The 11,365-nt window shown below is 41.3% G+C and overlaps 2 non-coding genes across 2 annotated transcripts; both read right to left on the bottom strand.

Moving 5' to 3' along the window:
- Window positions 1–4,263: 4,263 nt before the first annotated feature.
- On the bottom strand, window positions 4,264–4,382 carry LOC134929981 (5S ribosomal RNA). The gene has a single exon (XR_010178655.1). It is a non-coding gene; the product is annotated as a 5S ribosomal RNA (ribosomal RNA).
- A 6,302-nt stretch (window positions 4,383–10,684) lies between these two features.
- On the bottom strand, window positions 10,685–10,803 carry LOC134929969 (5S ribosomal RNA). Its single transcript, XR_010178654.1, has one exon. It is a non-coding gene; the product is annotated as a 5S ribosomal RNA (ribosomal RNA).
- Between the last annotated feature and the right edge of the window lie 562 nt (window positions 10,804–11,365).

Raw genomic sequence — 11,365 nt, 5'->3', positions numbered from 1 at the left:
GTTTGATAGATTTTTTATTATTGTTATTCCTTGTGTACTGTGCTAATATTACGGTCTTTTACAAGTTGCTTGCTAGAACAAAGAGCTGTATGTAAAATACAAAATTTGTATCCAAATACATAAGCAGATGTGATTTGTGTCCATGTTGAAAGCACACTGATATATGAGTTAATAAGATATGATAGCAGGATGTCATTTGCTTTCAAACAATCATTGCTAATAAACAGAAAGCACTATATTGCTATGCAATGATGTGTTCTAAAAATAAATTCATATTTTATATACAGTTATATATACAATTATCCTTTATACACAATTCAAAAATATATACTGTATGTATCAAAATTAAGAGTAGATAACTCAGTGGGTAGATGGTATACATCAAAGTGTATTAAAACACCTAAACGTGTGCATTCATCACCAGTAACCAAAGTATTTATTAAATCATTGTTGACCAGTACCTTTCCAGTGGTTAGATAATTGCAAATATAGCTCACACAAAAAGTAATAAAGAATAGGATAACTACAGTATAGTCCTATGGCTTTCACATACATTTTTGGGAAATTATTTTAATTTCTGTTGAAGAAAGAATTGTTGAGTATTTAGATTCAAGAAATTACACTTACAAGAAATTGACATACAAGAGACTACCGTATGTCAAAAAAGGCAAGTGGGAATTTTGGAGAGATCATGGTGGATCAGTGAACATATAGTACTGCAGCATTTTAAGATTTTAGGAAAGTATTTCTTATGGTATGCCAAAATAATAAAAATCCTAGGATTTACTAGAAAGATAATGGCATTAATAATAGAGTGTCTAAATGTCAGGAACCAAATTGCTGTAAATGGTGTAAGATCAGACCAGTGGAAAATCTCAGCAAAATGTTCTGGTTCTCATTTTGTTTAATGTATTTATTAGGGGTATTATTTGTAATCTACAAGAAATAGCATACATTTTCACAGATGGCACAAATCTTTGTAATATGGTTGCCTAGAAGTAGTACATAAAATTAATGGAGACATGGATAAAATTGAGGAAGGTACTGTATAAACAAGGTTAGACTGGCCTACAAGGGAACAGGGAAAACCCCATTAGCCCCATTCATGTCAGAGTCCAACACTGTGTATAAATATCCACAGGCAGGATAATAGTCACTTGTGGGGAAGATGGAAACAGGGGAACACTGGTGGGAGGGATAGTGCTAAGAGGAGAGAATGAGGAAAGAGGGCCCTGTCCTTGAGGACTTTTGGGGTCACTCTGACCTGATCGATTACTCGCCGCCGTGCCACCCCCTGGGCGGGAGGGGGTGGCACAGCGGCATTCGGACGCCATTTTTGTGTGCGCGGTGACCCGGCCAGCAACGACTAAGTCTCTGCCAGCTGCAGCAGCTGCGCCGGCTGGGAGTTACTCTACAAGTACAAAAGTGGTTTCGTACTTTTGCGGGGAATAAGGGGCCTGACATGTGCAGCGGACTAGCCCTGTGCTGGGCGTCCCCCCGCATGTCAGTGTAAGCGATTGCAGCTGTGCTAAATTTAGCACAGCTACGATCAGGTCGGAATGACCCTCTTTAGCTGGATACACACTATAAAATTATCTGTCCCATCTGGCTGGTTGTAACAAAAATCTGTTAATATATGGGAACAAAGGAAAATCAACCATTTGCTCCCAAAATCCGGAAAATGGACAAAAATGGTTGTTCTTATAAATTGGTTAAATCAAACAGATTTAACCAATTTGCCTGAATGACCATTTTGTCTGCTTTCCAGTGTTTGGGACAAATGGACAGATAATCTTATTGTATGCAGATGGAATACATTCTGGTAAAATGGTTGTCATGACAATCAAAGAAGATTGACGGGATCAGTACTAAATGCCGCCGGCCGGAATCCCGGCGGTCAAAATACTGACGCCGGAATCCTGACCACACAATCCCGACAGGGGTGGCGAGCGGAAAGCAGCCCCTTGCGAGCTCGCTTCGCTTGCTACGCTCGGCACACTATTTTATTCTCCCTCTATGGGTGTCGTGAACACCCACGGAGGGAGAATATGTCGGGATTGTGGCAGTCGGGATTCCGGCATCAGTATTTCGACCGCTGGGATTCCGGCCGGCGGCATCTTGACCGCATCCCAGATTGACACCAGGTAAATATCTGGGGTTTCATCCAGTCCAGGCTTGGAGCATGAAGGTGTAATTAAGGTAAACATAGGATGATGGGATTTACTGCTCGAATTAACAGCAGTAAGTAAAGTTCTTCTTCATGGAGAACTACTGTAAACATATGAAGAAGAATGGTCCTATGTGACACTTGGCCTTCTTGGACTCTATCCCTGTCAACAGCAGTCAGAAAGAGAAGCTGAACCAGTTGCATTACCAAAGTATGACAGTTCTGTACTAATTCATCTTAGATTAAATTGTCAGCAACTCCAGAATCCAGAAATGCAGTGATAATAAGAACTTGGCTAAAAATGTGAAGCTCAACTGGGATGACAAAAATCAGAAGCAGCTTCACTAAATTAGACCGATAAGGGACAAGAATTTTCCTGTTTTTTTAGGACAGTTTGCCAACAGGTGAGTGAGTTCAGCACAATATAAGCAGAGCCAGAGATTAAAACATCTCTCTCTTTGTTCTGGAGACAACCATGAACGTTCGGGTTTATCGACTCCTTGGTATCCGAAGATGGAACCAAAGGCTACAACTGCGGCACCAATTTAAATAGGGACTTATGAGGCCTTTTTTTTCAGACCATTCACATAAATGGATGTATCTTGAGAGATCAAGAGTTCCATGATGGAGGAAAGTTCGCAAATAATAAGCTCTTCGTTCATTAAATCCGTGAGACCTTGCCAAAAGGTCGCCACAAGTTCCTCATCATTACACTCTCAGAAGCCAGTGTTTGAAATTGGATGACATATTGGCTGATAGTCTTGGAGAGTTACTGTAGTCTTAGAAGGCTAGCAGCCAATGATGAAACATGTCATGGTTCATAGAAGATACTGTACTAAAAAGCATCTGAGTTGTATTGCCTCATTCCCACAATGTAGATGCCCAGGCAAGGGCTTTCCCAGTAGGTACAGATATTATATAAACTTATTTGGCATTTTATGAAGGAAAATTCCCAGGAAAAAACTTAAACTGTATTGAGCACTGATTCAAGAATCCCCTGCAGAGTTAAGTATTGCCATTATACTGTACTTGTTGTGATTGGGTATCTTTAGGTGTGAGGCTGCTGTGGCACATGAAGATGCACATGAAGATAGGAGTAACAGTATTGTGTAGCAGGCACCGCTTTGTATTTTACACCATTGAGAACTGAGCAGATAAATCTTGGATGCACTTCATGATCTGCCACTAATTATCATCCTGTTTGTCCATATGGCCAACTAGTTGCTGTAGTGTCTCCAGGGGAAAGGGATTATCTGCAGAATCCATGTGTGTCAGAGTGTACTGTAATGTTCCTCAGGTAGGTAATGGATCACCACCAACACAGAAACCTGGGGCGATCCGGCACCGGATAGACTAATCGGGAAAAATACTAACAATGTAGAAGAGAAAACCAAATTTGGACAATAGATTACCCTAAGAAAATAGGGGAAAAGAGGGGGCGAAAAGTTAGCCCTTCCAATATTGTATGCAATACACGTATAGATGATAATTTTGTCCTACTTGGTGGTGCACCCAGAGCCAGAAAGTATGCGAACTTTAATACAATGGGGAGAGGAAAGAAGGCTCTTGTGTGGGCGCACTCTTGTGAAGAAAAATATATATTTTTGATAAGATAATTAGGATGAGATGTTAAAACATAACTTTTATTAGCTTTTATTACACAAAAGGTTATTACCGGAAAACTATCCTTCAAAATGCAACATAGAAAGCATCTTGGTAAAATAAAATGTTCTGGTCTCTTATTGGTAAAGAGTGTGTGAAAGGGTGGTAGACATTAGTTGGTCATACCCCCATTCCCCTTGACCAGTACAGACTTGCTGTATTAATGGAACCACAGGGTGGTCGACACAAATTTAATGGCTATGCTCTGATGGCTTGTAGGAAATAAGAGAAATGATCAGAAGTCACTCCTCTCGATATATTACAAGAAAGAAGACGACATGCACCTGTCTAAATTCAGGAATGATAACGGTAAAGGCAGGTATGGTACCTCACGTAGATGGTGCCTGTGAACGACAGGTCTGGAGGTTGTTGGATAGAAAAAAAAGTGGTGATGCTGCTGTTGGTGTTACTGCCACATAAGTGAGGAAAATCCTGCTCTACAACACCAGGTATTCACAGGTGGTCTCCCTTCCTGGTACTGACCTGGCCCAACGCTGTTTAGCTTCCAAGATCAGACGAGATCGGGCGCTTGCAGCGTGGTATGGTAGTAGAGAATTTTATGTGAGCACCAATGAGAGTGCACCTAGATATGAATAATGAAAATTGAGACCGACAAAAAAGAGGTAGATAAAAGATCGTGTAAATGGGTGGATCTGCTTTTCACGTTAGACCCGATCCAAAATTCCCACTCACGTGGTGCAGTGTACCGGGAATCGTGAATGAGAGTCCACGAAAAAAGTGGTGATCTATCTAAAATAGAATTTGTGAGAGTTACTACTGGAAATCACAGACAGAGAAATTCCTGGCTGCTGGTATATTGAGATTTATCCATACAGATAGCGGTATATAAGAAAAAATGCTGCTGAAACCAGGTGAATAAGTGGTCATGCAGTTTTTAGTAAAAACTCCAGATGGAGTTTGACATTTGTTAAATTGTATGGAGAGGTGTTAAATTCACCGCAGCTGCACCAAAATATATCTGTTGAATAAATGTATCATAGGATATTTGCCTTACAGCCCAAGCTGGGATATACAATGCTATAATAGGTATAAGTTAATTCTATGCATGCATCAATTGCTGTGAGAAGGCAAAAATAGAAATAGATGGAAACCAACACATTCGTGAATGTAACAGATATATGAGTCACATGTATGAGCAGGTAACACTTTAAAGAAATAAGCTGATTTCCAATAGTGTGCTAGATGCTGAATAAATGCTGATGCAGACCTCTGATCAGTCACCCCTATGCTGTACACTCAATACAAAATAATTAAGGCAGTGCTGCTAAGAATTGCAATAGGAGTTGCTATCCGTGGTATGCAGCCACTGGATAGAGGGGCTTACGATTTCACCAGAGTTATGAAGAAGCCAAGAGAGCAAGAAAGGTAAGTATGGCTGGATGCCAAAATGCGATAGTGTCGACGGGACCCCTGTTCCTGGATGCGGAAGACGCGTTTCGCCCTAGGGCTTGTTCACTTCCGGGTTCCGTACTGCCTAGTGTGGGGAGAGAGCTTATATGTCCGTCCCTGTTAGGGCTTAGCCAATCCGGAGATGTCGTCTGGTGGGTGTGATCTCCCCCTGTCTGTGGTTGCTAGGAGACCGCCGTGATGAAGACGTCAGATAGAAAGGCGCGTCACACATCGCGAGATCGCGGACGCGATCTTGGATGTGGGAAAAATACCCTTGCAGTTGGAATTTGTGTGGGCGGTTGCTAGGAGATTACCATTGCGGAACTAAGATGTCAGGACGCGAGGTGGGAGATGCATCACCCATCGCGAGATTGCGGACGTCATCGTGGATATGGGAGGGATGCGTTTGAGATCAATGTAAATGGTTGCTAAGAGACTCCCATAGCAGAGCTAAGACATCATACCTGGGGAACTAAAACATTTAGTGATGGTAGATCGCTATTTAAGATGTGGAAGATAATCAGCCATAAATAGATAGCACATGCCCGAATAAATAACTTGCACTGTAAGAATACTGATAGTATAGATTGTTAATGACCGACCATATGATTAAAAGAAATATGCGAAAACAAAATAAATATAGAAGAGAACTGAGAAAAGGGGGGATAGGGTTATAAAGGTAAAATGAATAAATTAATTAAATAAAATACATATAGATAACTATACATATTGGTGTAAATGTTAATAAGACTACTGATTAAAAAGGAGGTTGGTGGAATGGGGAATAGGTTTAAAATAGGCCTGGTGGAAGTTAGTGAGGGATATGCTGAGTTTGCCTCCGGCATAGGTGAGTTGAAGATGGATGCGGGAGTAGGGGTAGAGGGATAACTATTATAGTGTCCGAGGAATAAACTATGAGTGTGTGAGGGGAACCAATAAATGTGTGTGGTGAGGAAACAACATGAAGGGGAATGGTTAGGAATGATTGTGGGTGCATTAATGTGCAGTGACCACGGGCAAAAACAAAAATGATTAAGGTATGCCAGTATGGAAAGGAGGTGAGGGGTAGGTGTACCTGATTGGTTGTTGATAGAGGAAGACCGGTGGTATGTGAGGTAGGCATGGCTGGTGTGAAAAAATAAGACTAGGTGTGAGGAGAATTAGGGTTGTGCAAAGATGTAAGATGGTGTCGGAATGTGATTAGTGTAAAAATGTGCATGTAATAGGCATGAAGTAAAAGGTATGTGTGTATGAATTCCTGTAGGGAAATTACTGGGTAAAATTGTAAGGTATATGTGATAGTGGAAAGTCTGATGAAAATATTATTTACAGGAAAACTCCGTAGTTAATGGTTTCATTCAGACCGAAAGGTTTCAGGCTGTTCAAGCGAAAGATCCATTCACTTTCCTTTTTGTAAAGTTCTTTGGTTATATCTCCTCCCCGTATTCCGAGATGTACTCGATCTAAACAGAAGGTCTTGAACCCTTTGATGGATCCTTTATGAACCGTGTTGAAATGTCTCGCTACTGATGTGAGCTGTTTCATTCTGTTAAGATCTCTGGAGGCATTGCGGATGTTACCAAGGTGTTCTAAGATTCTTTCTTTCCATTTACGTGTAGTCATGCCTACATACTTGAGATTACACTCGCACGTTATGCAATATATCACTGCCTGCGTATTGCAGTTAAAGAAATGTTGTAGTTTGACCGACTGGTCAAACCTGTCGATGACTGTGTTGGTTTTCAAAATTTGAGGGCATGATTTGCAATGGCCGCAGGGGAAAGAACCGGTAACAGAAGGTTTTTTGGTATTTGAGGAGATCAGATGACTGTGCACTAGATGGTCTCTCATATTTTTTGACCTGCGCCAGCTCATTTGCAGTGGGGAGTCGAAAAGGGGTGCCAAATCTGGATCCAATTGTAAAATTGGGAGATGTCTGGTTATTGCTCCCTTCAATTTCCTCCATTCAGGGCAGAAAGTACCAATAAAGCGTACAGTATCTTCCTGCTCGGTACTCTTATTTTTCTTACCAAAAATCAGACTCTCTCTTTTGGTTGCTGCTATAGCCGTATATGCCCGCTTGAGTGAGCGTCTGCTGTAGCCTCTATCCAGGAGGCGGTTAGTTAGTTCCAGGCTTTTGGTTTTAAAAGTAGAGTCTTCTGAGCAGTTGCGTCTCAGGCGTAGGTATTCCCCTTTGGGGATGTTTTCCACAGTAGGAGGAAAGTGGGAGCTTGTTTGGTGAAGGAGACTGTTAGTAGCAGTCTCCTTCCGGAATAATTCCGTTTCCAGAAATCCTGCATTGGATTTGTAGATACTGAGGTCTAAGAATGGTACTCTTGTAGGGCTGATGAAATGTGTCAGAGTAATATTGAGTTCATTAAGGTTGAGAATCTGAATGAACTCCAAGAGTAAGCTCTTATTGCCATTCCAAATCAGGAAGACATCATCGATGTATCTTAGCCATAGTATTATATGCGTGGTGTATTTTTCATTGCAGATGTTGAACACGTGGGAATGCTCCCACCACCCCAAAAAGAGATTTGCATATGTAGGTGCACATGCTGCCCCCATAGCAGTTCCCCTGATTTGTAAGAAAAACTGATCTTGAAATACGAAATAATTTTTGGAGAGGACAAAGGTAAGTAACCTTAGAAGAAAATCAGAAAAATCATTGGACCCAGTTTGGTCCAAAAAGAATTTTGTTGCAGACAAACCTTGTTGATGATTAATGCTGGAATAAAGTGCCTCAACGTCCAAGGTTGCTAGGAGGAAGTCATCCTCAAAGTGGATGTTGTGAATTTTACGCAATAAATCAGCAGTGTCTTGTAGATAAGATGGTAAGTCAAGAACAAAATCACGTAGATGTAAATCTAGAAAGCGACTCGGCTGCTCCAGCAGTCCTCCATTACCCGACATTATCGGTCTGCCAGGTGGCACCTGGATGTCTTTATGAATCTTCGGAAGAAGATAAAAAGTTGGAGTTCTCGGGTTTTGGACAGTCAAATATGCTGCTTCTTGTTTGGTAATGGTTCCCTGTGTAGCAGCCTCTTGTATTAATGAGATATAGGCTTTTTGGAACCTTTTGGTGGGATCGTTGAGAAGTTTCTGATAGCAAAGGGGGTTGAACAGTTGTCTATGTGCTTCCGTGATATACATTTCTAACGGCCATAGCACAATGTTACCACCTTTGTCCGAAGGTTTGATAATTACATCCCTCCATGTTTCCATCTCGCGTAATGCTTTCCTTTCTTGGAAATTGAGATTTCTAGTTGGATATTGATGGGAAGTTTTAATTCGGACGTAAATATCGTCAAATTCTTTCGACACCCTGTTAAGAAAAACCCTAATTTCCGGGCTGGTATTATCGGGTGGGAAAAATGAAGACTTGGGTTTACATTTAGCTCGGCAGGGAGTGCTGTCTTGAATGTTCGATTCCACTAGTAGGTCCTCCAGAATTTGGACTGTTTGGAGCTCTTCAGGGGATAAATCTGTGATGTTGTCACTATCTCGTCTTGCATGATGTTTTGCAAAGAACTTTTTTAGAAGGAGTTTTCTGCCAAATAATCTGAGATCTTTCTCCCAGCAGAATCTATTAAATGATCTCGAGGGTGAGAAAGAGAGGCCTTTGGCTAACACATCCATATGTGAGGATGAGAGGGGTCTACCTGATAGGTTTATAACCTGGAGGGAAGTTGAGAAAGGGTGAGTTATCTTAACGTCTTCCTCTGTCTGGCCGGATACCTGGCGGTCCTTGATAGGTCCCAGTCGGGGTTGCGTCTGTCGCCTCTTCTTTCCCCCCCGCCGGGTTTTCCTGGATTTTTGTCCCGGCCTTTTTGTTTCGAACCCTGGCCTAAAAAACGTGGCGAAAATTCTACTTCTCTCTGATTGAGTCTGGCGTTGTCTGAAGTCTCACTAGATGAATCTCCACTGTTTGAAGATTCAAATTCAGAGAAAGTCGAGTCGTCCCTCTGTCTTCGATTCCTATTCTGGGGTATGGGATTCCACCTGAAAATGTCCCCACGTGAGAAATCTCGTTTATCCCTGATAAATTTGTTCCGCTTCCGATCTGCTATTGTTTGTTCATATGACTTGAGTTCTTGTTGATGTTTCTCAAAAGCTGTCTGAAAAGACAAGTCTTTTTCCCAAGTTTCTAGGTTGTGACCTAATTCCTCAATTTCTTTTTCCACTTGGTCTATGAGTAGTGTGTCATGCTTGACCAGGAGATGTAATAATTCTTGGGAACACTTCAAGAGTGCTGTCTCCCACTCAGTCTTCAAGTTCTCCGTAGCCAATGGAAAAGAGGGGAATATTTTAGGTCTCAGCCCCCGGGGCACGATTTTGTGTTTGATGTAATTCTGTAGTGTGGTGATGTCCCACGATAGGCGAGTCCTTTTCTGCAAGCTTTTTTGTAATCTAGAGAAAGTGGTTTTCCAGTCTGAGTTAGTGGGGGATTCTTCAAAGTTTTCTGAGAAGAAATCCCCAAAAGTCTCCGGATTTTGTCGTTTTGTTAGCTCTGCTTTTAATGAAAAAGTGGTCATAATCAAGACTGCGTACAAATATTACTGCTAAAAATGGACAGATCCGGTAAAAGGAATGTTATCACATGAAGAGATTAAAGAAAACCGTGCCAAGGATCAGAGACTGTTTCTACAACAGTAGAGAGTACTATACAGAAACCTGGGGCGATCCGGCACCGGATAGACTAATCGGGAAAAATACTAACAATGTAGAAGAGAAAACCAAATTTGGACAATAGATTACCCTAAGAAAATAGGGGAAAAGAGGGGGCGAAAAGTTAGCCCTTCCAATATTGTATGCAATACACGTATAGATGATAATTTTGTCCTACTTGGTGGTGCACCCAGAGCCAGAAAGTATGCGAACTTTAATACAATGGGGAGAGGAAAGAAGGCTCTTGTGTGGGCGCACTCTTGTGAAGAAAAATATATATTTTTGATAAGATAATTAGGATGAGATGTTAAAACATAACTTTTATTAGCTTTTATTACACAAAAGGTTATTACCGGAAAACTATCCTTCAAAATGCAACATAGAAAGCATCTTGGTAAAATAAAATGTTCTGGTCTCTTATTGGTAAAGAGTGTGTGAAAGGGTGGTAGACATTAGTTGGTCATACCCCCATTCCCCTTGACCAGTACAGACTTGCTGTATTAATGGAACCACAGGGTGGTCGACACAAATTTAATGGCTATGCTCTGATGGCTTGTAGGAAATAAGAGAAATGATCAGAAGTCACTCCTCTCGATATATTACAAGAAAGAAGACGACATGCACCTGTCTAAATTCAGGAATGATAACGGTAAAGGCAGGTATGGTACCTCACGTAGATGGTGCCTGTGAACGACAGGTCTGGAGGTTGTTGGATAGAAAAAAAAGTGGTGATGCTGCTGTTGGTGTTACTGCCACATAAGTGAGGAAAATCCTGCTCTACAACACCAGGTATTCACAGGTGGTCTCCCTTCCTGGTACTGACCTGGCCCAACGCTGTTTAGCTTCCAAGATCAGACGAGATCGGGCGCTTGCAGCGTGGTATGGTAGTAGAGAATTTTATGTGAGCACCAATGAGAGTGCACCTAGATATGAATAATGAAAATTGAGACCGACAAAAAAGAGGTAGATAAAAGATCGTGTAAATGGGTGGATCTGCTTTTCACGTTAGACCCGATCCAAAATTCCCACTCACGTGGTGCAGTGTACCGGGAATCGTGAATGAGAGTCCACGAAAAAAGTGGTGATCTATCTAAAATAGAATTTGTGAGAGTTACTACTGGAAATCACAGACAGAGAAATTCCTGGCTGCTGGTATATTGAGATTTATCCATACAGATAGCGGTATATAAGAAAAAATGCTGCTGAAACCAGGTGAATAAGTGGTCATGCAGTTTTTAGTAAAAACTCCAGATGGAGTTTGACATTTGTTAAATTGTATGGAGAGGTGTTAAATTCACCGCAGCTGCACCAAAATATATCTGTTGAATAAATGTATCATAGGATATTTGCCTTACAGCCCAAGCTGGGATATACAATGCTATAATAGGTATAAGTTAATTCTATGCATGCATCAATTGCTGTGAGAAGGCAAAAATAGAAATAGATGGAAACCAA

Source organism: Pseudophryne corroboree, chromosome 5 (genome assembly GCF_028390025.1).
Source record: "Pseudophryne corroboree isolate aPseCor3 chromosome 5, aPseCor3.hap2, whole genome shotgun sequence".
In the NCBI taxonomy this organism is placed as follows: Eukaryota; Metazoa; Chordata; class Amphibia; order Anura; family Myobatrachidae; genus Pseudophryne; species Pseudophryne corroboree.
This window is presented reverse-complemented; position numbering and strand designations above follow the sequence as displayed.